At 42.5% G+C, this 26,123-nt stretch overlaps 1 long non-coding RNA gene across 2 annotated transcripts in view; it reads left to right on the top strand.

Moving 5' to 3' along the window:
• Window positions 1–24,318, top strand: part of LOC108593400 (uncharacterized) — a 143,430-nt gene extending 119,112 nt beyond the window's left edge. The window contains exons 4-5 of one of the 2 annotated variants that reach the window (XR_001913852.5): window positions 9,186–9,577; window positions 23,533–24,318. This is a non-coding gene — a long non-coding RNA (uncharacterized LOC108593400). Of the gene's footprint in view, window positions 1–9,185; window positions 13,056–23,532 lie in introns of those variants that run through there. The other variant, XR_013521002.1, reaches the window with a different exon arrangement.
• The last annotated feature ends 1,805 nt before the right edge of the window (window positions 24,319–26,123 follow it).

Raw genomic sequence — 26,123 nt, 5'->3', positions numbered from 1 at the left:
TCTCAAACTCCTGACCTCAGGTGATCTGCCTGGTTTGGCCTCCCAAAGTGATGGGATTACAGGTGTAAGCCACCATGCCAGCCCACTGCTCTAAAGCTTTTTTTTTTTTTTTTTTGAAGTGGAGTTTCTCTCTTGTTGCTCAGGCTGGAGTGCAATGGCACGATCTTAGCTCATGGCAACCTCTTTCCTGCCTCAGCCTCCCGAGTAGCTGGGATTACAGGTACGTGCCACCAAGCTCGGCTAATTTTGTGTTTTTAGTAGACACAGATTTCTCCATGTTGGTCTGGCTGGTCTCAAACTCCCAACCTCAAGTGATCCACGGCCTCCCAAAGTGCTGAGATTACAGGCGTGAGCTACCGCGCCCAGCCTCTAAAGCTTTTTAATAAACCTTTTCGCTCCTGCTCTAAGACTTCCTGCAGTCTCTTCTGCCTTATGCCCTTCAGTCGAATTCTTTTTCTGCAGAGGCAAGAATTAAAGTTGCTGCAGACTCATAGGGATTCCCAACGGTAATATATTTTCATGCTGTGTGACTGGAATAACTTCCATTGCTAACACTATTATACTTTTTAAAAAACTTTCATTTTGGGTTTGGTGGTACATGTGCAGTTTTGTTACATAGGTAAACACGTGTCATGGGGTCTGTTATACATATTATTTCCTCACCCAGGTATCAAGCCCAGTACTCAACAGTTATCTTTTCTGCTCCTCTCCCTCCTCCCACCCTCCTCAAGTAGACCCCACTGTGTTGTTTCCTTCTTTGTATTCATAAATTCTTATTATTTAGCTCCACTTGTAAGTGAGAACATGTGGCAGTTGGTTGTCTGTTCCTGTGTTAGTCTGCTAAGGATGATAGCCTCCAGCTCTATCCACGTTCCTGCAAAAGACATGATCTCTTTCTTTTTCAGCTGTATCCATTTAAATAACTGGCAGGTTATATTTTATTTTATTATTTTAAACAAAATAATGGCATATCTTACAATTCATGGGACTTAAGTTCAATGAAATGCAGTAATTTAGCTTTCTACTAAAAAATAGTAACAGCACACAAATATATGGTATGGTAAATAATAATAGTTACGACTGGGCAGGGTGGCTTATACCTGTAATCCCAGCACTTTGAGAGGCTGAGATGGCCAGATCATGAGGTCAAGAGATCAAGACCATCCTGGCCAACATGGTGAAACCCTGTCTCTACTGAAAATACAAAAAGTAGCTGGGCATGGTGGCCCACGCCTGTAATCCCAGCTACTCAGGAGGCTGAGGCAGGAGAATCGTTTGAACCCAGGAGGCGGAGATTGTAGTGAGCCAAGATCACGCCATTGCACTCCAGCCTGTCGACAGAGCAAGACTCTGTCTCAATAAATAAATAAATAAAATAGTTACAGCCCACATGAGGAAAAGCTCTCTAAGGTCATCCATGTGTATAGGGGTCCTGAAACCAAAAAGTTTAAAACCTCCTGGTTCAGTTTATAGGGTGATCAGACTAAACCTATTAAGATACTAGCAAACTGACATTTTTATCTTAGAATTCTATCCATTACCTCAGGTTAATCAAGGATTAGCCAACCTCTTCTAAATTCAGACAACCCAAATTGTCTATGAATGTAAACAGTTGTGTCAAATATGAGTTAAGTGATACTTGCTGATAAATAATTCTGAGTCTGCAAACTTCTGGGCCAGACTTCATTGCTACTGGATCAAAATTCATGCCTGTACATAGAGGATAGTAATTAAATATCCTAACACAAATTAGAGGTTTGGAAGAAATGTACTCTTTAATTGGGTACCTTATCTATTCTGTGGTCACTTAAGTATAACCCACTAACTATAGAGTTCTTACTCTACTTAAACATGCAATTTAAAATCCATTATCCAGCAGTATAATTCGAAAAGGCTGTATAAAGTCTAGTTATGCAATAGTAACATCAGAAATATAGTCCTAGTTTAAGATAGGTCATTCATTAGTCTCTTTTATTTTTCTTAATTCTTCCTAACATATTCTATCATACACTCTAGTCTCTTAAGATAGTCTTCTTATTAGTTGGCATAACAACGTTTTGCTATCTGAAACCTCCCTCCAAAAAAATGATACTGGTAAATGCTGACTGAAATGAAATGTCTTTATTTTTTTTTCCTTTGCAGGAACTCAGATCTTTATCAGATCACCTACTGGTACAGTGGTTAAAAACATAAACCACTTTGAGAGATAGACAGACCTGCATTTTAGTCTCCGCTGGGATACTCAGCCACTGTGTGACCTCAGAGAAATTGCTTACCCTCTTTAAATCGGTTTACCCATCAGTAAAATGGAGATACTAACACCTTTACTCAATGGATTAAGAAATAATTAAATTAAGTAATTGGTAAAAAGCAATTAGCCCAAGGTCATGTCCATACTGCGTGTCCGATAAATATTAGCTATTATTCATAAATTATTATTGGCCTTTGTTACAAAATTGAATTAGCTCTAGTTAGAAGTAAGAGAGGCCGGTCGTGGTGGCTCACACCTATAATCCCAGCACTTGGGCCGGGCGCGGTGGCTCACCCCTGTAATCCCAGCACTTTGGGAGGCCGAGGCGGGTGGATCACGAGGTCAAGAGATCGAGACCATCCTGGCCAACATAGTGAAACCCCGTCTCTACTAAATACAAAAAAATTTAGCCGGGCATGGTGGCACATGCCTGTAATCCCAGCTACTTGGGAGGCTGAGACAGGAGAATCGTTTGAACCCAGGAGGCGGAGGTTGCAGTGAGCCGAGAATGCACCATTGCACTCCAGCCTGGGTAACAAGCGAAACTCCGTCTCAAAAAAAAAAAAAAAAAATCCCAGCACTTTGGGAAGCTGAGGCTGGTGGATCACCTGAGGTCAGGAGTTTGAGACCAAGCTGGCCAAGATGGCAAAACCCCATCTCTACTAAAAGAAATACAAAAATTTACTGGGCATGGTTGTGGGCACCTGTAATCCCAGCTAACAGAGAGGCTGAGGCAAGGAGAAATGCTTGAAACTGGGAGGTAGAGGCTGCAATGAGCCAAGATGGTGCCACTGCACTCTAGCCTGTGCAACAGAGCAAGACTCCATCTCAAAAGAAAAAATAAGAACAACAAAAGCAAAAGCCAAAAAAATTTTTAAAAAACAAAGTAAGTCTCCTTCAACCCTGTCTCGTTGGTTCTAAAATGAATATTTTTTTACATTCTAACACCTTTGTGATTCAGATACATCTTAAAATTGATAATACATATTCATTGCTTAACTGGCAGATTATTTTTATTTTATTATGCTAAATAAAATAATGGCATATCTTACAATTCATGGGACTTAAGTTCAATGAAATGCAGTAATTGAGCTTTCTACTAAAAAATAGTAACAGCACACAAATAATTCCCCATAATGCATCCTCTATCATTGTACTTATCACACTAACCTGTGGTCTGTCCCCCAGCCCTCAGCCCTAAAACACTTATCATCTGGCACAAAGATATTGCTTGCATTTGTTGAATAGCTGCATGCTTAGACTTGATCTAACCTTATTCACCTCTCCTACTGTAAGCCTCTGAGTGTACCCAATGGGAGTCTATTTCTCTCTTCTCGGAATTCAACAGTCTTTAATTATATTGTGTCCAGTGTTGCTCATACTTGTTTTATGCATGTGAATCTCATCTACCTGGCTGTAGTGTAAGCTTATAAGGATTGTCTGAGTCTGATAAATGTTTTGCCTATCCTAAAGTGCTGGCGGCATGACATTTACAGATGCTACTTGACTTTACCTTGGGATTACCATCTGATAAATCCATCCAAGTTGAAATATCTCAAGTTGAAACTGCATTTAATACACCTAACCCACTGAACACCACAGCTTAGCCTAGCGTACTTTAAACGTGCTCAGAACATTTGCATTAGCCTGTAGTCAGGTAAAATCACCTAACATAAAGGCTATTTTATCCTAAAGTATTGAATATCTCCTGTAATTTATTGAATACTATGCATTACTTCAAAATTACTTCAAAAGTAATGATGGTTTTGTATCATCATAAAGTTGAAAAATCGTAAGTCAAACCATCATAAGTAGGAGACAGTCTGTACTTAGTGATCAATTGCCTAAAAGGTTTTTTGACACTGTGTTAAGATATATGAGATCAGAAGTTTGCATTAGGAGATAAAATCACTTCAGATCAGGAGTTTGAGACCAGCCTGGCCAACATGGTGAAACCCCTTCTAGTCTGATTCCCCTAGAATCTTGGGAAGGAAAATGTTTGAATTCCTCAGGCTACTCTAACAGTTCAAAGCCCCGAGAGTCTCTTCCTCCACAACTACTGGTTGCTAATGAAGCTTTTGCCTGTTAATTGAAATAGTCAGAAGTACAGTGAAAGCATTAAACTATAGAATAGATGGTCTCTGGCATAGCTGATACTGTCAGTGCATCACCCACAGCTTCTCTGATCCTTTTTTATTAGCTCTGGGGCCCATCTCCCACTTTCTGTTTGGTTTCCTTTCAATCAATCCACTTCACTATTATTCCCAGAAACCTAGAATTGTCCCAAGGGAACCATAGCGATTGTCTGACTAGTGTCTGAGAATGAAAGCACAACTTATTTGCCTCAAAGCTAGATAGATAATCCTGAAGGCATAATTTATGCTCCAGAGCTCTCCATAGGATCAGCCTGAGGCCAGACATCATCTGAAATTGTACCTTTGCTTGGTTTCTTTCCCGCTTCCCTATCTTACTCCTCATTCTCTTCTTAAAGTAGTTAGTGAGGCAATTCAGATCTCTACTTAATAGTGTCTGGGTTGTAGCACAAAAGTAGTGAAAAAAGCTTTGTGTTCCATGATTTTAAATTTTGCAATTTAATAAGTCTTTGTTATTCACACAGGATGTGTATCTTTGAAACTCATAATAAGCAATATAAACCATCAACAGAACCAGACCTCAGGAGTCTTTCTGCCCTACCCTTTAGAAGGACACATTCTGCCCTGAGCAGGATGATAGGAATAAAGAAAGAGCACTTTGGGAGGCCAAGGTGGGCAGATCGCTTGAGGTCAGGAGTTTGAGACCAGCCTGGGCAACATGGTGAAACCCCATCTCTACTAAAAATACAAAAAGTAGCCATGTGTGGTGGCAAGCACCTGTAATACCAGCTACTTGGGAGCCTGAGGCAGGAGAATTGCTTGAAGCCAGGAGGTGGAGGCCACAGTAAGCCTGTAGCAGGATCAGCAAGGAACAAACTTCTCGAACACCGAACTGAGAAAGGAAGTGGCTTTTCATTCGACCTCGAGCAGCAGGAAGCTAATGCCTTGACCACCAAGCTCCCCAAGAAGCAGCCTCCTTCCCTTAAGGGCTTACAACTTTAAAGGGGGAGCAGAGGTGAAACTGTGTCATTGTCCACTGGCTGGACATTTGACCTCACAACCTTTAGCTTTATTGATTTGCTAGTTCATATGCAGCTCAGGAACAGGCAGGGGAGGGGGCTTACAGAAACAAGACAAAGGCATTAAATTATTAGTTGGCAGAGGTATTTCCAGGAGGGGCCTGTGTTGTGCAAACATGGAGGATGTGACCCAGCACCCGGCTCCAGCCAGTAGTGATACATTCTTTGTAACTCTTTCAAGGCTTATAGATAGCAGAGATGCTGGGAACCGAAAAGGGAGTTATTCTCCCAGTCCTTGGGCCTCATTATAGCCTGGTCAGTGGCGTCAGCAAGTTGCTTGACCACAGATTCCAGTTCTTTGTTATTTTATCTCTCTTTACCCTTCTTCTCATCCAGAGGGAGGAGGTGGAGGCCTGCAAGGAGAGAGATGAAGAGGCGGTCTCCCCTCTCATTCCCCGCTTTGAGAACCTTACTTACCATTTTTTTAGTGAGAGTTCTCACTTTTACCTTCAGTCTTACTGTCAAGATTTTCCGGTGAGACAGATTCATAGTGGTTCATGTAATAGGCCTGCACCAAAGTCTTTTCTTGAACCGTGGTAGTAATAAATTCTTTTACCACCTGAAGGGGCAAGGGCATTAAGCAAGAGAGCAATATGCATGCTCCTACTATTAATAGCACACTTATTACAATGATCTTGAGTCCTCCTATAGCAGGAAACCAATTTCCAAACATTGATCCAGGGTTGAACCCATGCCAGACCTGCACAGGCATATGCTAGTTTTGTCATGTTCCTTACAGTCCAGCTTTTTCATCAGTACTGTCATACCGTTTTCTATTTTGGTCAAACAATATTGTCCAATGATGGAGGTTTTTAAAATTCAAAAGCTATTACTTAGGCCTTTTTGCACATAAGTCATATTAGGGACAGGGTCAGTAGGCACATGCTTGTGTGGTTTTGATGGCCACCAGTCCCCCATAGTAGTTCCTCCACATACATAGCAGAAATGCACTTTTAAAGTCTTGGCCACATTCTCAACTAACTGAAAGATCAAGTTTCGTTCTTTCTGGGGGAATTCTGGAACTGGTTTATTTAATATATTATAAAAAGTTTGAAACACCAGCGGGGTGATCATTTCTGGATATTACCCTGAATTAGAATGACAACCCAGGGATTTAGTCCTTAACCTTATCTTGAATATGGTGGACATGGTAGGCTTAGATGGGTTATAACATATATTCGGTTGGTCATTTCCTGGGCTGCATCCTTTTAGGATTCCAGTATATTCATAGTAACTGTAAAAGAAGAGAACTGTGGTAGCCTTTTGCCCTACCTTAGTGATATTGTGTATATACTGGGAACAATCCTCAGATGGGAAGTTTACATTTACTGGGGTAGCAAAGATACAAGCCATGGGGGCAGTCCTCATGCTTCGGAGGTGCATAGACGAGTCAGATTCTGGGTGTGACTGGAGCAGGGCTTGTTGTCTCAGTTCTCCTTAAGGTGATCTTGCATGGTTATGGAGATTTGGCTTCACTTCCCAGGTGTCTGGTGCTGCAGGTTTTACACAGCTATGATGGACCCGCGCAGGAACTCCCTCAACCTTCACAGCAGTTGCAGTGGTTAAAATGATAGTTCGAGGTCCTTACCATCTCAGTTGTAGGGGAGACGCATTCCAGTCCTTGATCCAAACTTGGTTACCTGGTGAAGAAGGGTGAAATGGGGAGAAAAAGCTTCAGAACATCTTTCATTAACCCATTTAGACATCTTCTCCACCACCTTTTCCAAAGCCTGTAACTGCTGATATAATTCAATTTCCTCTAATTCCTAGGGAGTTTCTGGGAGTTCCCAGAGGAAGCAGGGAGGCCTATGATATAGGATCTCATATGGGGAATATCCAGTTTTTTTAGAAGGTATACATTTAATTTTAAACAAAACCATAGGAAGGACCTGTACCCATTTTAACCCATCTCATGGCACACTTTTCCTAAGCTATTCTTAATAGTTCAGTTCATTCGCTCCACTCTGCCTGAACTCTGAGGCTGGTAGGCGGCATGTAGTTTCCAGCTGATTCCTAGTATTCTTGCTGTACTCTGCACCAGGTTGGCTACAAATGCAGGCCCATTGTTTGAGCCTACTTGCAAAGGCAGTGCAAATCTAGGCATGATGTTTTTTAAGAGAACATGAGTCACTTCACCGACCTTCTTAGTCCGTGTTGGATAGGCTTCTACCCACCCGGAGTAAGTACATACCAGAACTAGCAGGTAGCTATTACCTACATATTCAGGTATCTCAGTGAAGTTCACTTGCAAGTCTTTAAAAGGAGTGCTTCCATAAGCCTGGATTCCTGGTGGAACCGTAGGTCCTTGTCTGGCATTATGCCCTTTGCATGTAACACACTGTTGTGTTACTGTTTCTGCTCGTGCAGATAAAGGAAAAATGTAAAAATACAGGCCTAACAATTTTTCAAGGGTTTCTTGACCAAGGTGGGAGCTTTCATGGACAGCCAAGAGCACTGCAGGTTCTAGCACTTGTGGTACTGCTACCTGTCCATCTGGCAGGCATATTTATTCTTCCTCAGTTTTCTTTCCGCCTTCAGTTTGGAGGAAGTCTTTCTCCTCCTCTGAGTAAACTGACACCAAGTCCAGGACCTGGGGCAGTAGGGGGGCTGCAACTGATGCCCAATGTGGGATGGATGCAACCCTCCGGGCCTTCGCATTTAAATGAGCATTTCCCTGGGCTACTGTGGTGGAAGTTCACGATGTTCTCAGCAGTACACCACTGCCACTTTTCGGGGCTTCCATACTGCTTCTAGTAGCTGCAGAATTTCCTGTTGGTACTTTATTTCTTAGCCCCCAAAGTAGGCCCTTCTCCCTGTACAGTGCCCCATGTACTTGGAGAGTGAGGAATGCATACTGTGAGTCAGTAAAGATGTTAACAGTTTCCCTTCACTTAATTCCAAGGCACGAGTTCAGGCTATTAACTCCATTTTCTGTGCTGAGGTGCCTTGAGGTAATGGCTTGGCCTCTAGAGTTGAGTCCAGAGTAACTACCGCCTATCCAGCACACCTTTTCCCTAGAGGGCTGACAAAGCTGCTTCTGTCCACATACAGTTCCCAATCAGCCTGAGACCATAGCTGGTCCCACAGATCCAGCCAACTAGAATAAACTGAGTCAGTACTTCTAGGCAATTATGTGTCACCGGGTTCTCTGACACTGAGAGTAAGGTGGCTGGGCTTAGGGTGTTGCAAACTTTTATGGTTATCCATGATTCTCACACAGTAAGCCCTGGTACTTAGTCAAGCAGGCATTGGTGAGCCAGTGAAAGCCCTTCGTGTTTATTAAGGTGAACACAGCATGGGGGGCTTTTATCTTTAAATTCTGTCCCACAGTTGGCTTGTCAGCCTCTTGTGCCAGTAGGGCAGTGGCCGCTAATGCTTCTAAGCATGGAAGCTTCATCCAGTTTTTTGGACGAGTACACCACAGGTCAAGGCCATGGTCCCACAGTCTGAGTCCGGACCCCAACTGTTATTTTTTCTGTCTCAGACACATACAGTGTAAAGGGTGTTGTCAGGTCTGGCAACCCCAGAGCCGAGTCAGACATCAGTTTTTCTTTTAACTGAGAGAAGGCCCACTGCTGCTCTGAGCATCACTCAAACGGCTTTCCATCTCCCCATTTGTGACTTCATACAGGAGTTTAGCCAGAACTGCAAAGTTAGGAATCCACAGCTTGTAGAATCCTACTGCCCCCAAGAATTCTCGTACCCGCCTTTGAGTCTTTGGCACTGGAGGTTACTAATAACCTGCTTCCTTTCTATTCCTAGGCTTTGCTGCCCCTGCTGGATAGTAAATCCCAGATAGCGTGCCTGTTGTTGGCAAATCTGGGCCCTCTTTTTAGAGACCTTGGGTTCACAGGTCTCCAGGTGTCTGAGCAACAAGTCAGTTCCCTGGGCACATCCAGCTGCTGCCAGGAGCCCCAGCAAAAGTCATCCATGTACTGAAGCAGCACGAAACCTCGGTCCTTGGCGGGGAACCTCTGGAGATCCTGAGCCAATGCGTCTCTGAAGATGGTGGGGGAGTTCTTGAACCCCTGTAGAAGCTGAGTCCAGGTGTACTGTGTGGTTACACCTGATTCTGGATCTTCCCACTGAAAGGCAAACAGTTTCTGGCTCTCAGGGGCTAACTGAATACTGAAGAAAGCATCCCTTAAGTTTAAGTAAGTGAATCAGCTTGTCTCAGCTGGCAACAGTCCTAGCAATGTATAGAGATTGGGCACTGTGGGGTGCAAGGTCACAGTTGCCTGGTTGACCAAGTGCAGATTCTGCACGGGTCTGTAGTCCTTAATCCCTGGCTTGGGAACAGGCAGGAGAGCCGCGTTCCAAGGAGACTGGCAAGGAACTATAATAACATAAGCTTTCAGGCATCTGAGATGGACCTGGATGCCGTTAAGAGCTTCCCTTGGGACTGAGTACTGTCTTTGTCTGACTGATAGTGCCCAGTCAGACAAAGACATCACCCAGATAACCATCAGGGCTTGGTTTACTGCCAACCCTGGGGGGTTGTCTTCTGCCCCAACCGGTGGCCATTCCTTGGCCAGCGCAGGGGTTAGTTCTCATCTGGGCTCAGTCAGGAAGAGTCTCCACTCCTCCCTCGGGACTGTTAGAGCCATGATAATTCCTGCCTGAGTCAGTTCGAGCTACAGAGAGCCCTTATCAGTAAACGCGATAGTAGCTCTTAGTTTGCCAAAGAGGCCTGTGAGGAGGGAGATGGGGAGGGGGTCTCCCCTCTCAAGTCTAGATCGTGCCACTGCACTCCAGCCTGGAAGACAGAGCAAGACCCTATCTCCAAGAAAAAAAAGAAGAAAGAAAAGAAAAAAAGAAACAAATAGGACAACAAACAATAAGAACTGACCAAATGTTTCACGATCAATTCTAATTGATTTACAGGTGACATTTATCTATTTCCATTTTTGACAGTGCTTTTCTGATGAGCATCTTAGTGGCTTTTTGGAACTAAATAATGTAAAATGAGTTCACTAATCCCCTAGTGCTATCCAGCATACAGTCCACATTTTGATAAAATGCTGCATGATCACATTATAGAAATGCAGCCCCTAATTGGCTCCAGTTCCCCTCTTGCTATATCCCTTACAATACTTTGGATTCTCAAAAACAAGTCTCAGGATCTATTCTAATGAATGGAAAAGTTACAAAGAATAACACACTTTGGCCAGCAGTTTCACAAATTTGATTTTTTAAATTTCTTTAAAACTCTTAGATGTGGTAGATGCTGGTGGATGATGAAAAGAGCACAAGCCTTGAAATCAGACAGCTCTGAAAGTTATTTCTAGTTCTTCCCCTTCTTTTATGGCCTTAAGTGAGTTGTTTAATATTCCTGGGCCTCAGTTTAATTTCCTTAACAAAACTGTTATAAATAAATGAATGGTCCAGGCACGATGGCTCACACCTTTAATCCCCATACTTTGGGAGGCTGAGGCGGGTGGATCACCTGAGGTCAGGAGTTCAAGACCAGCCTGGCCAACATGATGAAACTCCGTCTCTACTAAAAAAAAACACACACACACACACACAAATTAGCCAGGCATGGTGGCAGGGACCTGTAATCCTAGCTACTCAGGAGGCTGAGGCAAGAGAATCACTTGAACCTGGGAGGTGGAGGTTGCAGTTACCCAAGATCACACCATTGCGCTCCAGCCTGGGCAACAAGAGCAAAACTTCATCTCAAAAAAAAAAAAAAAAAAAACTAGCCAGGCATGGTGACACATGCCTGTATTAAACCCAGGAGGCAAATGTTGGAATGAGCCGAGATTGTGCCATTGCATTCCAGCCTAGGCGACAGAGAGAGACTCCATCTCAAAAAAAAAAAAAAAAATACATAATATATATCTATGGATAGCAGGGGCAACTGCTACCCTCACTCATCTAAAAAAAAGTAGCCCTCTGCCTCAGGGATTGGGTAATAGCCCTAATGTTGCAGTGCCAAAATTAAAAGTTGTCTGACCCTTGGAATACAGTCTTCCATCTAGTGTCAGAGGTGATATTGCTGGATTGTTGCAGGTAGCAAGAGTCACCAAAGGTTAGGAGAAGAAGTAGACCAATACTGGAATTGAAGTTCTTTGGGGACTATCTCTCCAAGTTTAGAAGAATGTGTTTATAGGGACACGTGCCCTACTCCAACATAGTACTTGTGTCCAAGGCCTCTGATGGTGATGGCTGACTTGGCAGTGTGCTGCACTGCAGGGGACAAGAAGGGTTGGCCACTAGACTTCAAGGTTTTCAATATTAGTATACCTTTCTGGCTCAACCTGTCCTCAAAAGTAGAGGAATCACCTACCCACAAGGACAGAACCACCTGTAGACCTAGGAGAGATGAGCTCTTGTCCTGGGTCCCACACTTTAGAGAGCCCTACTCTGGCCCTCCGTGGGCTTGTGCCTTTATTTCTGGTGCAAGAGGTACACAAGGGACATGTTAACCTGGAGACACACCTCACTCTTATAGACCATGCTTCATATAAATGGGACCCCAGAATTCCCAGCCCAAATAGCCTGAACTAGTTCCAGGTCTTTCCAGGACCTACATTCCTGAAGGCAGCCATGCCTCTGTGTACACACCCTCACAGGAAGGACAGACAGTTAAAAGGTGACTTTTTGGCAGGAATGGGGATTAGCGAACAGAGCTTGGATGTGTAAGCTGGTCTATACACACACATGCATGCAATTTCCTTTATTGTCCTGGACAGAGCTGGATGTGAAGTGAAAAAGGGGAAGTGTAAGAAGGAAAAAACACCAAATATACAGGAGAAACCAATTGTTTTTTTCTATACTTACACCACTCTCAATACTTCATGTCTGATGCCAGATGTAGGCTGTTTTGCTCCCATACTAAGCAACTCTCCAATTCTCTATGGGAACCAACTGGGAATTAAACTCACTTCTGACACTATCTAGTGGGAGTCAGTGTAAATGCCAAAGGTTAAGGGGTCAGTCCCACAAGACTGCCCCCATGTCAACTACCAATCACAAGTCCAGGTTGCCACCTGTGCTCTGGCAGACTGTCCATAAACCAGAGGTTCTTATGACCTCCTTGTTAGTCTCAGTCATTTGCTAGAATGGCTCACAGAATTCATGGAAACACTTTACTTACATTACCCATTTATCATAAAGGATACAATTCCTGAACAGCCAAATAAAAGAGATGCATCAGGCAAAGTATGTGGTAAGGGGCATGCAGCTTCCATGCCCTCTATGCTGCCCTCCCAGCATGTCCACACATTCCCCAGCCTGGAAGCTCTCTGAATACTGTCCTTCTGACTCTTTATAGAGCCCTCATTATATAGGCATGATTGAATAAATCACTGGCCATTGGTATCAACTCAACATTTAGCCCTTTCCTGCCTGGAGGTCAGGGGATGGGGCTAAACATTCCAAACCTCTAATCACATGGATGGTACCTCATCATCCAACCCCCATCCTTAAGCTATCTAGGGACCACAAAGAGCTGCCTCATTAGTAAAAAACACTGCTATCACCCAGGAAATTGCAAGGGGCTTAGAAGCTCTATGCAGGAAAAGGAAGAAGACCCAGTATATGTTTCTTATTTTGAATCATGGTATCATCACAGGCCACAGCTAGGGCCTAAGGCCAGCTTTTCTTACACCAGCACAATCAGGTACAGAAGCCCAAAATGTCTTCAAATTCTAAATTTGAACCAGGACTTTCAGCTTGTTAAGAAAATGTATTTATCAAGACAGAATAACAGAATCTATTTAACAGGTTGTGAGCTTGATTTATAACTTTTGAATATTTTTTATTTGTTTATTTGTTTTTATTGCATTTTAGGTTTTGGGGTACATGTGAAGAACATGCAAAATTGTTGCATTGGTACACACATGGCAGTGTGATTTGCTGCCTTCCTCCCCATCACCTATATCTGGCATTTCTCCCCACGCTATCTCTCCCCAACTCCCCACCCACTGCTGTCCCTCCCCTATTTCCCCTGGACAGACCCGTGTGTGATGCTCCCCTCCCTGTGTCCACGTGTTCTCATTATTCAACACCCACCTATGAGTGAGAACCTGTGGTGTTTGATTTTCTGTTCTTGTGTCAGTTTGCTGAGAATGATCGTTTCCAGGTTCATCCATGTCCCTACAAAGGACACGAACTCATCGTTTTTGATTGCTGCATAATATTTCATGGTGTATATGTGCCACGTTTTCCCTGTTCAGTCTATCATCAATGGGCATTTGGGTTGGTTCCAGGTCTTTGCTATTGTAAAGAGTGCAGCAATGAACATGCGTGTGCATGTGTCCTTATAGTAGAACAATTTGTAATCCTTTGGATATATACTGATTAATGGGATTGCTGAGTCAAATGAAATTTCTATTTCTAGGTCCTTGAGGAATTGCCACACTGTCTTCCACAATGATTGAACTAATTTACACTCCCACCAACAGTGTAAAAGTGTTCCTATTTCTCCACATCCTCTCCAGCTTCTGTTGTCTCCAGATTTTTTAATGATCGCCATTTTAATGATGGAATGAGGTGGTATCTCAATGTAGTTTTGATTTGCATTTCTCTAATAACCAGTGATGATGCGCATTTTTTCATGTTTGTTGGCCTCATGTATGTTTTCTTTTGTAAAGTGTCTGTTCATATCCTTCGCCCACTTTTGAATGGGCTTGTTTGTTTTTTGCTTGTACATCTGTTTTAGTTCTTTGTAGATTCTGGATATCAGCCCTTTGTCAGGTGGGTAGATTGCAAAAATTTTTTCCCATTCTGTTGGTTGCCTATTCACTCTAATGATGGTTTCTTTTGCCGCGCAGAAGCTGTGGAGTTTGATTAGGTCCCATTTGTCTATTTTGGCTTTTGTCGCCAATGCTTTTGGTGTTTTTGTCATAAAGTCCTTGCCCACACCTATGTCCTGAATGGTTTTGCCTAGATTTTCTTCTAGGGTTTTTATGGTGTTAGGTCTTATGTTTAAGTGATTAATCCATCTGGAGTTAATTTTAGTGTAAGGTGTCAGGAAGGGGTCCAATTTCTGTTTTCTGCACATGGCTAGCCAGTTTTCCCAACACCATTTATTAAATAGGGAATCGTTTCCCCATTGCCTGTTTTTGTCAGGTTTGTCAAAGATCGGATGGTTGTAGATGTGCGGTGTTGCCTCCGAGGCCTCTGTTCTGTTCCATTGGTCTATATCTCTGTTTTGGTACCAGTACCATGCTGTTTTGATTACTGTAGCCTTATAGTATAGTTTGAAGTCTGGTAGTTTGATGCCTCCCGCTTTGTTCTTTTTACTTAGAATTGACTTGGCTACGTGGGCTCTCTTTTGGTTCCATATGAAATTTAGGTGTTTTTTTCCAGTTCTGTGAAGAAGGTCATTGGTAGCTTGATAGGGATAGCATTGAATCTGTAAATTACTTTGGGCAGTATGGCCATTTTCACGATATTGATTCTTCCTAACCGTGAACATGGAATGTTTCTCCATCCGTTTGTGTCCTCTTTTATTTTGTTGAGCAGTGGTTTGTAGTTCTCCTTGAAGAGGTCCTTTATATCCTTTGTTATTTGTATTCCTAGGTATTTTATTCTCTTTGTAACAATTGTGAATAGCAGTTCATTCTTGATTTGGCTCTCTTTAAGTCTGTTATTGGTGTATAGGAATGCTTGTGATTTTTGCACATTGATTTTTTTATCCTGAGACTTTGCTGAAGTTGCTTATCAGTTTGAGGAGATTTTGGGCTGAGATGATGGGGTCTTCTAGATATACAATCATGTCATCTGCAAAGAGAGACAATTGACTTCCTCCTTTCCTATTTGAATACCCTTTATTTCTTTTTCTTGCCTGATTGCTCTGGCTAGAACTTCCGATACTATATTGAATAGGAGTGGTGAAAGAGGGCATCCTTGTCTAGTGCCAGATTTCAAAGGGAATGCTTCCAGTTTTTGCCCATTCAGTATGATATTGGCTGTTGGTTTGTCGTAAATAGCTTTTATTATTTTGAGATATGTTTCGTCAATACCTAGTTTATTGAGGGTTTTTAGCATAAAGGGCTGCTGAATTTTGTCAAAGGCCTTCCTGCATCAATTGAGATAATCATGTGGGTTTTGTCTTTGGTTCTCTTTATGTGGTGAATTATGTTTATAGACTTGCGTATTTTGAACCAGCCTTGCCCCCCGAGGATGAAGCCTACTTGATCATGGAGGATAAGCTTTTTGATGTGCTGTTGCAATCAGCTTGCCAGTATTTTATTGAAGATTTTTGCGTCTATGTTCATCATGGATATTGGCCTGAAGTTTTCTTTTCTTGTTGAGTCTCTGCCCGATTTTGGTATCAGGATGCTGTTGACCTTATAAAATGACTTGGGAAGGATTCCCTCTTTTTGGATTGTTTGGAATAGTTTCAGAAGGAATGGTACCAGCTCCTCTTTGTATGTCTGGTAGAATTTGGCTGTGAACCCATCTGGACCTGGGCTTTTTTTTTGTGTGGTAGGCTCTTAATTGCTGTCTCAACTTCTGCCATTGTTATTGGTCTATTCAGGGTTTCAACTTCTTCCTGGTTTAGGCTTGGGAAGGTGCAAGTGTCCAAAAATTTATCCATTTCTTCCAGGTTTACTAGTTTATGTGCATAGAGTTGTTTGTAATCATCTCTGATGATGGTTGGTATTTCTGTGGAATCTGTGGTGATATCCCCTTTATCATTTTTATTGCATCTATTTGATTATTCCCTCTTTTCTTTTTTATTAATCTGGCTTGTGGTCTGTCTATTTTGTTGATCTTTTTGAAAAACCAGCTCCTGGATTTATTGATTGTTTGAAGGGGTTTTTGTGTCTCTATCGCCTTCAGTTCTGCTCTGATCTTAGTTATTTCTTGTCTTCTGCTAGGTTTTGAGTTTTTTTGATCTTGCTCCTCTAGCTCTTTCAATTTTGACGATAGGGTGCCAATTTTAGATCTTTCCTTGCTTCTCATGTGGGAATGTATTGCTATATATTTTCCTCTAGACACTGCTTCAAATGTGTCCCAAAGATTCTGGTATGTTGTGTCTTCATTCTCATGGGTTTTGAAGAACATCTTTATTTCTGCCTTCATTTTATTGTTTATCCAGTCAATATTCAAGCCAGTTTTTCAGTTTCCATGAAGCTTCTGAGTTAGTTTCTGGATTCTGAGTTCAAACTTGATTGCACTGTGGTCTGAGAAACTGTTTGTTATGATTTCCATTCTTTTGCATTTGCTGAGGAGTGATTTATTTCCAATTATGTGGTCAATTTTAGAGTAAGTGTAATGTGGCACTGAGAAGAATGTATATTCTGTGGATTTGGGGTGGAGATTTCTGTAGATGTTTATTAGGTTTGCTTGGTCCAGGTCTGAGTTCAAGTCCTGGATATCCTTGTTAATTTTCTGTCTCATTGATCTGTCTAATATTGACAATGGGGTGTTAAAGTCTCCTATTACTATTGTGTGGGAGTCTAAATCTCTTTGTAAGTCATTAATAACTTGCTTATGTATCTGGGTGCTTCTGTATTGGGTGTATATATATTTAGAATCATTAACTCTTCTTGTTGCATTGATCCTTTTACCGTTATGTAATGTCTGTCTTTGTCTCTTTTGATCTTTGTTGGTTTAACATCTATTTTATCAGAGACGAGAATTGCAACTTCTGCTTTTTTTTTGCTCTCCATTTGCTTGGTAAATCTTCCTCCATCCCTTTATTTTGAGCCTTTGTGTATTCTTGCCTGTGAGATGGGTTTCCTGGATACAGCACACCGATGGGTTTTGGCTTTTTATTCAATTCTCAAGTCTGTGTCTTTTGATTGAGGCATTTAGCCCATTTACATTTAGGGTTAATATTGTTATGTGTGAATTTGATCCTGTCATTTTGATGCTAGCTGGCTGTTTTACCTGTTAGTTTATGCAGTTTCTTCACTGTGTTGATGCTCTTTACCATTTGGTATGTTTTTGGAATGGCTGGTACTGGTTGTTCCTTTCTATGTTTAGTGCCTCTTTCAGGAGCTCTTGTAAAGAAAGCCTGGTGGTGATGAAATCTCTGAGTACTTGCTTGTTCGTAAAGGATTTTATTTCTCCTTCACTTATGAAGCTTAGTTTGGCTGGATATGGAATTCTGGGTTGAAAGTTCTTTTCTATAAGGATGTTGAATATTGGCCCCTACTCTCTTCTGGCTTGTAGGGTTTCTGCTGAGAGATCTGCTGTGAGTCTGATGGGCTTCCCTTTGTGGGTAACCCGACCTTTCTCTCTGGCTGACTTTAGCATTTTCTCCTTCATTTCAACCCTGGTGAATCTGATTATTATGTGCCTTGGGGTTGCTCTTCTTGAGGAATGTCTTTGTGGTGTTCTCTGTGTTTCCTGGACTTGAATATTGGCCTGCCTTGCTAGGTTGGGGAAGTTTTCCTGGATAATATCCTGAAGAGTATTTTCCAGCTTGTATGCATTCTCTCCATCACATTCAGTACACCTATCAAATGTAGATTACGTCTTTTCATATAGTCCCATATTTCTTGGAGACTGTTCATTCCTTTTTACCCTTTTTTCTCTAATCTTGCCTTCTCATTTTATCTCATTGAGCTGATCTTTGACCTCTGATATCCTTTCGTCTGCTTGGTCCATTCAGCTGTTGAAAGTTGTGTATGCTTCGTGAAGTTCTTGTGTTGTGTTTTTCAGCTCCATCAATTCACTTATATTTCTCTCTAAGTTGTTTATTCTCATTAGCATTTCATCAAATCTTTTCTCAAGGGTCTTAGTTTCTTTGCATTGGGTTAGAACATGTTCTTTTAGCTCACAGAAGTTTCTTATTACTCACCTTCTGAAGCCTGACTCTGTCAACTCATCACACTCATTCTCCATCCAGCCTTGTTCTCTTGCTGATGAGGAGTTGTGACCCCTTGGAGGAGGAGAGGCATTCTGGTTTCGGGTGTTTTCATGTGCTGGTTTCTTCCCATCTTTGTGGATTTATCCACCTGTCATCTTTGTAGTTGTTGACTTTCAGATTGGGTCTCTGAGTGGAGGTCCAGTTTGTTGATGATGAAGTTATTTCTTTCTTTTTATTAGTTTTCCTTCTAACAGTCAGTCCCCTCTGCCTTAGGACTGCTGAGGTCCATTCCAGGCCCTGTTTGCCTGGGGATCACCTGCAGCAGCTGCAGAACAGTAAGGGTTGCTGCCAGTTTCTTCTTCTGGTATCTTTGTCCCAGAAGGATACCTGCCAGATGTCAGTCTGAGCTCTCCTTCATGAGGTGACTATTTGGATATGGGGGTCAGAGAGCTGCTTGAAGAGACATTCTGTCCTTTATAGGAGCTCAAGTGCTGAGCTGTGAGCTCCGTTGCTCATTCAGAGCTACTGGGCAGGTACATTTAAATCTGCTGCAGCAAAACTTATAAACTGCCCTCTTTTTTTCCCAGGTGCTCTGTCCCAGGGCATTAGGGCTTTAATTATGAGGTTTTGTTGTGCTGCTGCCTTTTTTCAGGGCTGCCTTGCCCAGCAAGGAGGCAGCCTAGTCACTGTCTGCCACAGAGGCTTTGCTGAGCTGCTGTGGGGTCCGCCCAGCTGCCATGTGAACTTCCCTGCAGTCCTCTTTATATGGGTATAGTTAGAACTGCCTTGGCAATGGCAGCCCACCTCTATAATGGCAGACTCTCTCTGTAATGGCAGGCTGCCTCAGCAATGGCAGACTGCCTCGGCAATGGTGGGCTGCCTCAGCAATGGTGGGCTGCCTCAGCAGTGGCGGACTGTCTCAGCAATGGCGGACTACCTCCATGGTGGTGAGCTGCCTCGGTAATGGCGGACGCCCCTCCCCCACAGAGCTGGATCATCCTGGGTTTAGCTGTGCTTGCTGTGAAACTCTGAATCCAGAGCATTTCAGATTGCTGTTTTTCTGTGGGGGTGGGTCCAGCCGAGCCTGATCACCTGGCTCCCTGCCTTAGAGCCCTTTTTTTTTTTAATTGAACCATCAACTCTGTCTCCCAGGTGTTCCAGTCACCTGTTGAAAAGGCACTGGGATCTGTGTGATTTCCTATGCGGCGACCCACTGCATGGGCTGAAACAGTCGTGCTGAGATTTGTGGTGATTTTTTGCCCAGCAATCTCCTGTCCTGGCTCCCTGTTTCAGTCCCCTTTTATATCAGTTGAATGGGCGACTCTGTCTCCCAGGAGCTCCAATCACCAGCTAAAATGGCACCCGGACCCATGTCTTTTGTATGGAGAACCGCCACGCTGGGGCACCAGCCAACACAGCCACACCAGCCAACACAGCCTCGTTGGTGACCCATGGGGCTCCTCCGCCTGGGAATCTCCTGGTCTGTGGGCAATAAAAATCCATCTGGAAATGTGGCATCCACTCCCCCTCCCCATTTCGCTGGGAGCGGCAATCCTGAGCTGCTCCTAATCGGCCATCTTTGATCCCTCCAAATATTTAACATATAGTATATAAACTTCCATTTGTACTCTCATTCTAGATCCTGAAAATATTAGGGGTGGCCCAGCCAAGAAACCATAGGACTAGGATCATCAATACCCAGCAGTGGTAGCCAGTGTGGTCTAAAGACCAGAGGGCTCACCTCTGAATATTCTAGAATGTGTAGGATCCTGGGAAGGTGAAGATATCCCTAGTAAATGCCCCCCTCCTGAAAGTAAGCATGACAAAACCCAGTTTTTCCTTCTTCCTTGACCCATGTGGTTCAGAGGCTGATTTAACTTTTTTTAGAAGAAAGCAAGGCAAGGACTTTTGTCTGTCCTGTTCGCTGCTTTCTCCCTTCATTTTTTCCTTCTTTTTCTTTCTTTCTTTTTTTTCTGTCTCTCATTCTTTCTTTCTCTCTCTTTTGTTCATTTGTTCATCATTTGTTCGTTTGTTTTAGAGACAGGGTCTCAGTATGTTGCCCAGATTGATCTCGAACACCTGGTCTTAACTGATCTCCTGCCTCAGCCTCATAAAGTGATAGGATTACAGGAATGAGCCACCATGCTTGGCCCCAATATACTTCTTTTTTTTTAATCAGAGTCTCGCTCTGTTGCCCAGGCTGGAGTACAGTGGTATGATCTTGGCTCACTGGAACTTCTGACTCTTAGGTTCAAGCAATTCTCCTGCCTCAGCCTCCCAAGTAGCTGGGATTACAGGCACCAGCCACCACGCTCAACTAATTTTTGTATTTTTAGTAGGGACAAGGTTTCATCAGGTTGGCCAAGCTGGTCTAAAACTCCTGACCTCAAGTGATCTGCCTGCCTCAGCCTCCCAAAGTGCTGGGATTACAGGCATAAGCTACCATGCCTGGCCCTAATATACTTTCAATGAATAATTGAATTCTTGCTCCCAGTGTGAGGGACCAAACTCATGCCTTCCACATGTGTAAAGCTCCTGGTTTTGTGCTACCTCGTATTAGTTGTCAATGTCAGGTGCATTTTATTTGATTATTATTTATTTTATTTTATTTTATTTTTAGAGACAGGGTCTCACTATGTTGCCCAGGCTGGACTCAAACTCCCCCCACCTCAGCCTCCTAAGTAGCTCAGGCTACAGGTGCTCACCACTGCCAGGTATTGTTTTGTTTGTGCTGAACACCATATGATACTTATTTGTGTCTAACTTGTCAGATGAATCTAGAATACCCTGTTTATTTACTAAATTATTTTAGCACCTGTGGACTGTCTGCTAGGCCCAGACTACTGGCTAGGACTTGCCTGTCAGGTTCTCTTGCTTACTATCATCATAAGGAAATGACATCCTACTTTCTGATGGAGTCCCTGTCTATTAAAAACTCAGAGTTTCTTGGGTCCTGGATCTGAAACCACTTCTGTTTCACCCACAGCTTTGGGACTCTAGTCTTCCTCTATTTATGACTTTCCTATCCTTCTTGTGCAGGCCTGTTCACTGGTTGATCCTGCATTTAAGGTAGTATGTGCCTTCTCTCCCATCCTAGATGCAACCCTAAAGTTAGAAATCCCACTTCCAAAGGGCTCATCACCAGGTGTCTGCACAGCAGACATGTCCTTTGATCTCTGGGCCAAAAAGTAACACTCCTACTGTCACTCTTTAGGGCAGTTTATTCAAAGGAAATATAGAAAGAGTAACCATCTAAAAGGCATCTTCTTTCTTGACCTTCTAAAGGCTTAGGAGTACTGTTTTAGAGATCTCTTTAAGTCCCTATGCACCTCTTTGTGCTTCTCAGCTTCCTGCCATCTGCAGAGAAGTATCCATCCTGTTGTTGGGCTGTGATCACAATTGCAGCTAGGATTTTATTAGTCAGAGTTTGACCACCTTCTGAGTTTAACTAGCTTAGTAATATTGCTACTGTGGAATTCTACTAGTAGTACCAAGCTCAGCAAGCTCCTAATCTATACACTGGAGGCTCCTTGCAGGCAAGAACTGTGTCTCTGGTTCTGTATTCTCAGTACTCAGCATCCTGCCTGGCATGTAATATCATTCAGTGAAATAATAAATAGTCTCTCCCTCTGGAGACAGCTTCTGTCAACATGGGGAGAAATGCCAGATATAGTATGCACCTAAAGTAAAATAAATAAATTTTTTAAAAAACTATAAGGGATCTGAGATTTTACCCTACTTTCAAGTTAATGCATTTGTCTGTCATAGTTTCATGGATGCTGATAGAAGACATGAGACTCCTAGATCAAAGATAAAAATAGTTTATTACCAACAGCAATAGCAGTAGCTACAATGTCTGCATTTTTTGAGCCAGTTCCCCAAGTTAACTTGAATAGGGCCAGTTAACACCTATACAGAGGTAATGTGAATAGGGCCAGTTAACACCTATACAGAGAACTCTGAGCTTAGGGAATCTGAATCTTTCTTTTTCCCAGAGTTTTTATGGTTTTATTTAACACAACTAAAACTTACACATGAGCTGTGTGAGAGAACAAAATTTCAACGAATTGAGTTTCAAGATCTTTTTTGTTTTGTTTTGTTTTCTTTTTTTTTTGTTTGTTTGTTTTTTTGAGACAGACTCTCACTCTGTTGCCCAGGCTAGAGTGCAGTGGCGATCTTGGCTCACTGCAACCTCCACCCCGCCAGGTTCAAGCCATTCTCCTTCCTCAGCCTCTTGAGTGGCTGGGATTACAGGTGCCTGCCACTATGCCGAACTGGTTTTTGTATTTTTAGTAGAGATGGGGTTTCACCACATTGTCCAAGCTTGTCTCAAACTCCTAATCTCAGGTGATCAGCCCACCTTGGCCTCCCAAAGTGCTGGGATTACAGGCTTGAGCCATCACGCCCAGCCGAGTTTCAAAGATCTGATTGGCTTTTGTTGGCAATTTATAAACCAGGCAGCCACCTCTCGGACACTTGGAAAGTTAAGACAGTCTACAAAATAGAAAGGAGTTCTGATGAGCTAGACAGAATGGGAGAGTTTAACAGGCTGAAAAAAGTGGAGAAAAGCAGAAACAAGAAACAAATAACAGATGGTCATTTCAAAGTTACCTTCCTTATAGGGACATAGGCAAAATCTTGTTGGCTTAATGGGATTTGGCCATTTGACCCCAAGATTTCTCAGAGGGTCATATCTTACAGGTGTACAGCTTAGGTTTCAGTTTGGTGAATGTCAGCATGAATGACTCCATTTCAGATCTGCTGTCTTTTAACAGCCGTCTATTCATTTTCTTTGCTGGGCAACCTGGCCTTGGGATTGGTGATTCATGGCCAGTCAGGCTTCTCTTTCCTCTATGACTTTTCAGTTCTTAGACATTGTGAGCAGTCCCAACACAGTAAGATTTATTGCATATCAGGAGCACTTACAGCTCCTTGACATTATAGGCCAGAAACCCAGAAGCCACTGAGCAGCATGTGCTTTTTCTTCTTGTTGTTCCCATAACCAATGTTGGGCATCAAGATCTGGCATTTGAACTTTCTCCACACGCTGGTATCAATGCCTCTGGGTTAGAGTCAGACTGCAAACAGTCCTTGTTTTCTGGGTACCCTGTCAATCTATCCTTTCCTGCCTCTGTGGGTTTTTAGGTTTCAATGAGAAATAACCAGAGTAAACACACACACACACACACACACACACACACACACAAAAACTATAAATGTATTTCCATTGCAAAAGAACAAAACAATTAAAATATTCTCAAACTCTCTGAATATCATATTGGAAATATGTTTCTTATTTATTTATTTATTTATTTTGCTTTTTTCTTTTTCCAGGCTTTAGACTCAGGCTGAAGGAAATTTGTGTCTCTAACCAAAGGTTACATTTGATTGGTTCGGTCATTTGGAATTATACAACTAGATCTTTCAAGTAAAAAAATCCTATTCACCACTACTGAATGTAACTTTACATCATAAACATTTAGTCCAATGGGATAATTATCTTATTAAAAATAAATTAAAATTGTTTCATCTTTAAGCAATTGGCACAGTGTATTCTCCATATATTTTCTCTACTTGGTGGCAGTATAAACTGGAAGTACAGGTTAAGCCACCTCTTGGACACTTGGAAAGTTGAAGACAGGCAGCAGAAAGGCCTGTCACAGCTGATGTTATGACTTGTTAATAGGCCCAGCCCAACTGCCCTTGCAGTAGTTCGGGGAATTAAAAAAGGCATCGTCAGGGGTATACAGCAAGAATATTTCTTGCGTGACAGGATTGGAAAAATAAAGAGGGTTTCTTTGAAAATTGTGCTTGATGGCCCAGATTGAAATATATGCCAAAGGATAAAAATTCTTTTTTTGGCCAGGTGCGGTGGTTCACCCCTGTAATCCCACCTCTTTGGGAGGCAGAGGTGGGCAGATCACCTGAGGTCGGGAGTTCGAGAGCAGCCTGACCAATATGGAGAAACTCCATCTCTACTAAAAATACAAAATTGGCTGGGTGTGGTGGCACATGCCTGTAATCTCAGGAAGCTGAGATAGGAGAATCGCTTGAACCCAGGAGGCGGAGGTTGAAGTGAGCTAAGATCATGCCATTGCACTTCAGCCTGGGCAACAAGAGTGAAACTCCAACTCAAAAAAAAAAGAATTTTTTGTATTTTTTAGTAAAGATGGGGGTTTCTCCATGTTGGCCAGGCTGGTCACTGGTCTCGAACTCCTGACCTCAGGTGATTCACCCATCTCAGCCTCCCAAAGTGCTGGGATTACAGGCATGAGTCACCATGCCTGACCAAAAAATTACTTTCATTCAACGTTCTTATCAACTATCTTATTGTTGCTCTCATCTTGTCTATAAGTAAACCTGGAAAAAGCTATGATCTCTGAAATCCACCAGCCTGGGTTCAAATCCCAATTCAATGTCTTGGCCAGAATATTTAATTTTTTTTTTTTTTTTTTTTTTTAAGAGGAAGGCTCGCTCTGTCGCCCAGGCTGGAGTGCAATGGCAATATCTTGGCTCACTGCAACCTCTGCCTCCTGGGTTCAAGTGATTCTCCTGCCTCAGCCTCAGCCTCCCAAGTAGCTGGGACTACAGGCTCACGTCACCATGCCCAGGTAATTTTTGTATTTTTAGTAGAGACAGGGTTTCACTATGTTGCCCAGGCTGGTCTTGAACTCCTGACGTCGTGATCCATCTGCCTCAGCCTCCCAAAGTGGTGGGATTACAGGCGTGAGCCACCACTCCTGGCTTAACTTTCAAAGATTCATTTTTCTTACCTGTAAACAGGAATGTAATAGCACCTAGAGGATTTTTTATACAGATTAAATGAGAATATAGAGCTCTAAGCATAGTGACTGATCAATGGTAAGCAGCAAAGAACTGTTTTGTTGTCTTGCAAGTGTTAAAATAAAATTTAAAACCAAACTTTGATATGTTTGTAATAAAGAAAGCAGACCACACTAAAAACTCTGGAAGAATTAATCACAAGACAGGTAAGAGAAGATTTTAATGGCAAATAATCTGTTTATTAATCATTCTATCCTCTTTCTAATCTCTTCACCCTCTGATACTAAAAGTTATACACATAGTTTTGAAATATGTAATATTTCATCAAAATATACTACTTTGGCTGGGCACAGTGGCTCACACCTGTAATCCTAGCATTTTGGGAGGCCAAGGGTGGGGGTGGATCATCTAAGGTCAGGAGTTCGAGACCAGCCTGGCCAACATGGTGAAACCCGGTCTCTACTAAAAATACAACAATTAGCTGAGTGTGGTGGCACATGCCTGTAATCCCAGCTACTCGGAAGGCTGAGGAAAGAGAATTGCTTCACCGCAGGAGGTGGAGGTTGCAGTGAGCCGAGATCATGCCACTGCACTCCAACCTGTGCGATGGGAGTGAGACTCCATCTCAAAAATATACACATACATATGTGTGTGTGTGTGTGTGTGTGTGTGTGTGTGTATAACTTTACCATATTATTTAGGAATTATAATCCTGTTACTGCTTGTATTTTTTCCAACTGGTTCCATGAAAAAGCCCATTAAGAGATTTATAAACATGAAAATTTTAAAATGTTTTTTCTTTTCATTTTAAAACTTATTTATCACACAGTAATATTATAAGAAAAACTTTCAATGAAATTACATAAAACAGCCAGGTGAGGTGGCTCACACTTGTAATCCCAGTACTTTGGGAGGCAGGCCGATCACTTGAGGTCAAGAGTTGAAGACCAGCCTGGCCGACATGGTAAAACCCCATCTCTACTAAAAATACAAAAATTAGCTGGGCATGATGGCAGCCACCTATAATCCCAGCTACTTGGGAGGCTGAGACAGGAGAATTGCTTGAACCCAGGAAGTGGAGGTTGTGGTGAGTCAAGATCATGCCAGTGCACTCCAGCCTAGGCAACAGAGGGAGACTTCCT

The sequence above is a fragment of the Callithrix jacchus genome, chromosome 8 (genome assembly GCF_049354715.1).
Source record: "Callithrix jacchus isolate 240 chromosome 8, calJac240_pri, whole genome shotgun sequence".
Taxonomy (NCBI): Eukaryota; Metazoa; Chordata; class Mammalia; order Primates; family Cebidae; genus Callithrix; species Callithrix jacchus.
The sequence above is the reverse complement of the archived record's forward strand: the minus strand, read 5'-3'. Positions and strand labels throughout refer to the sequence as shown.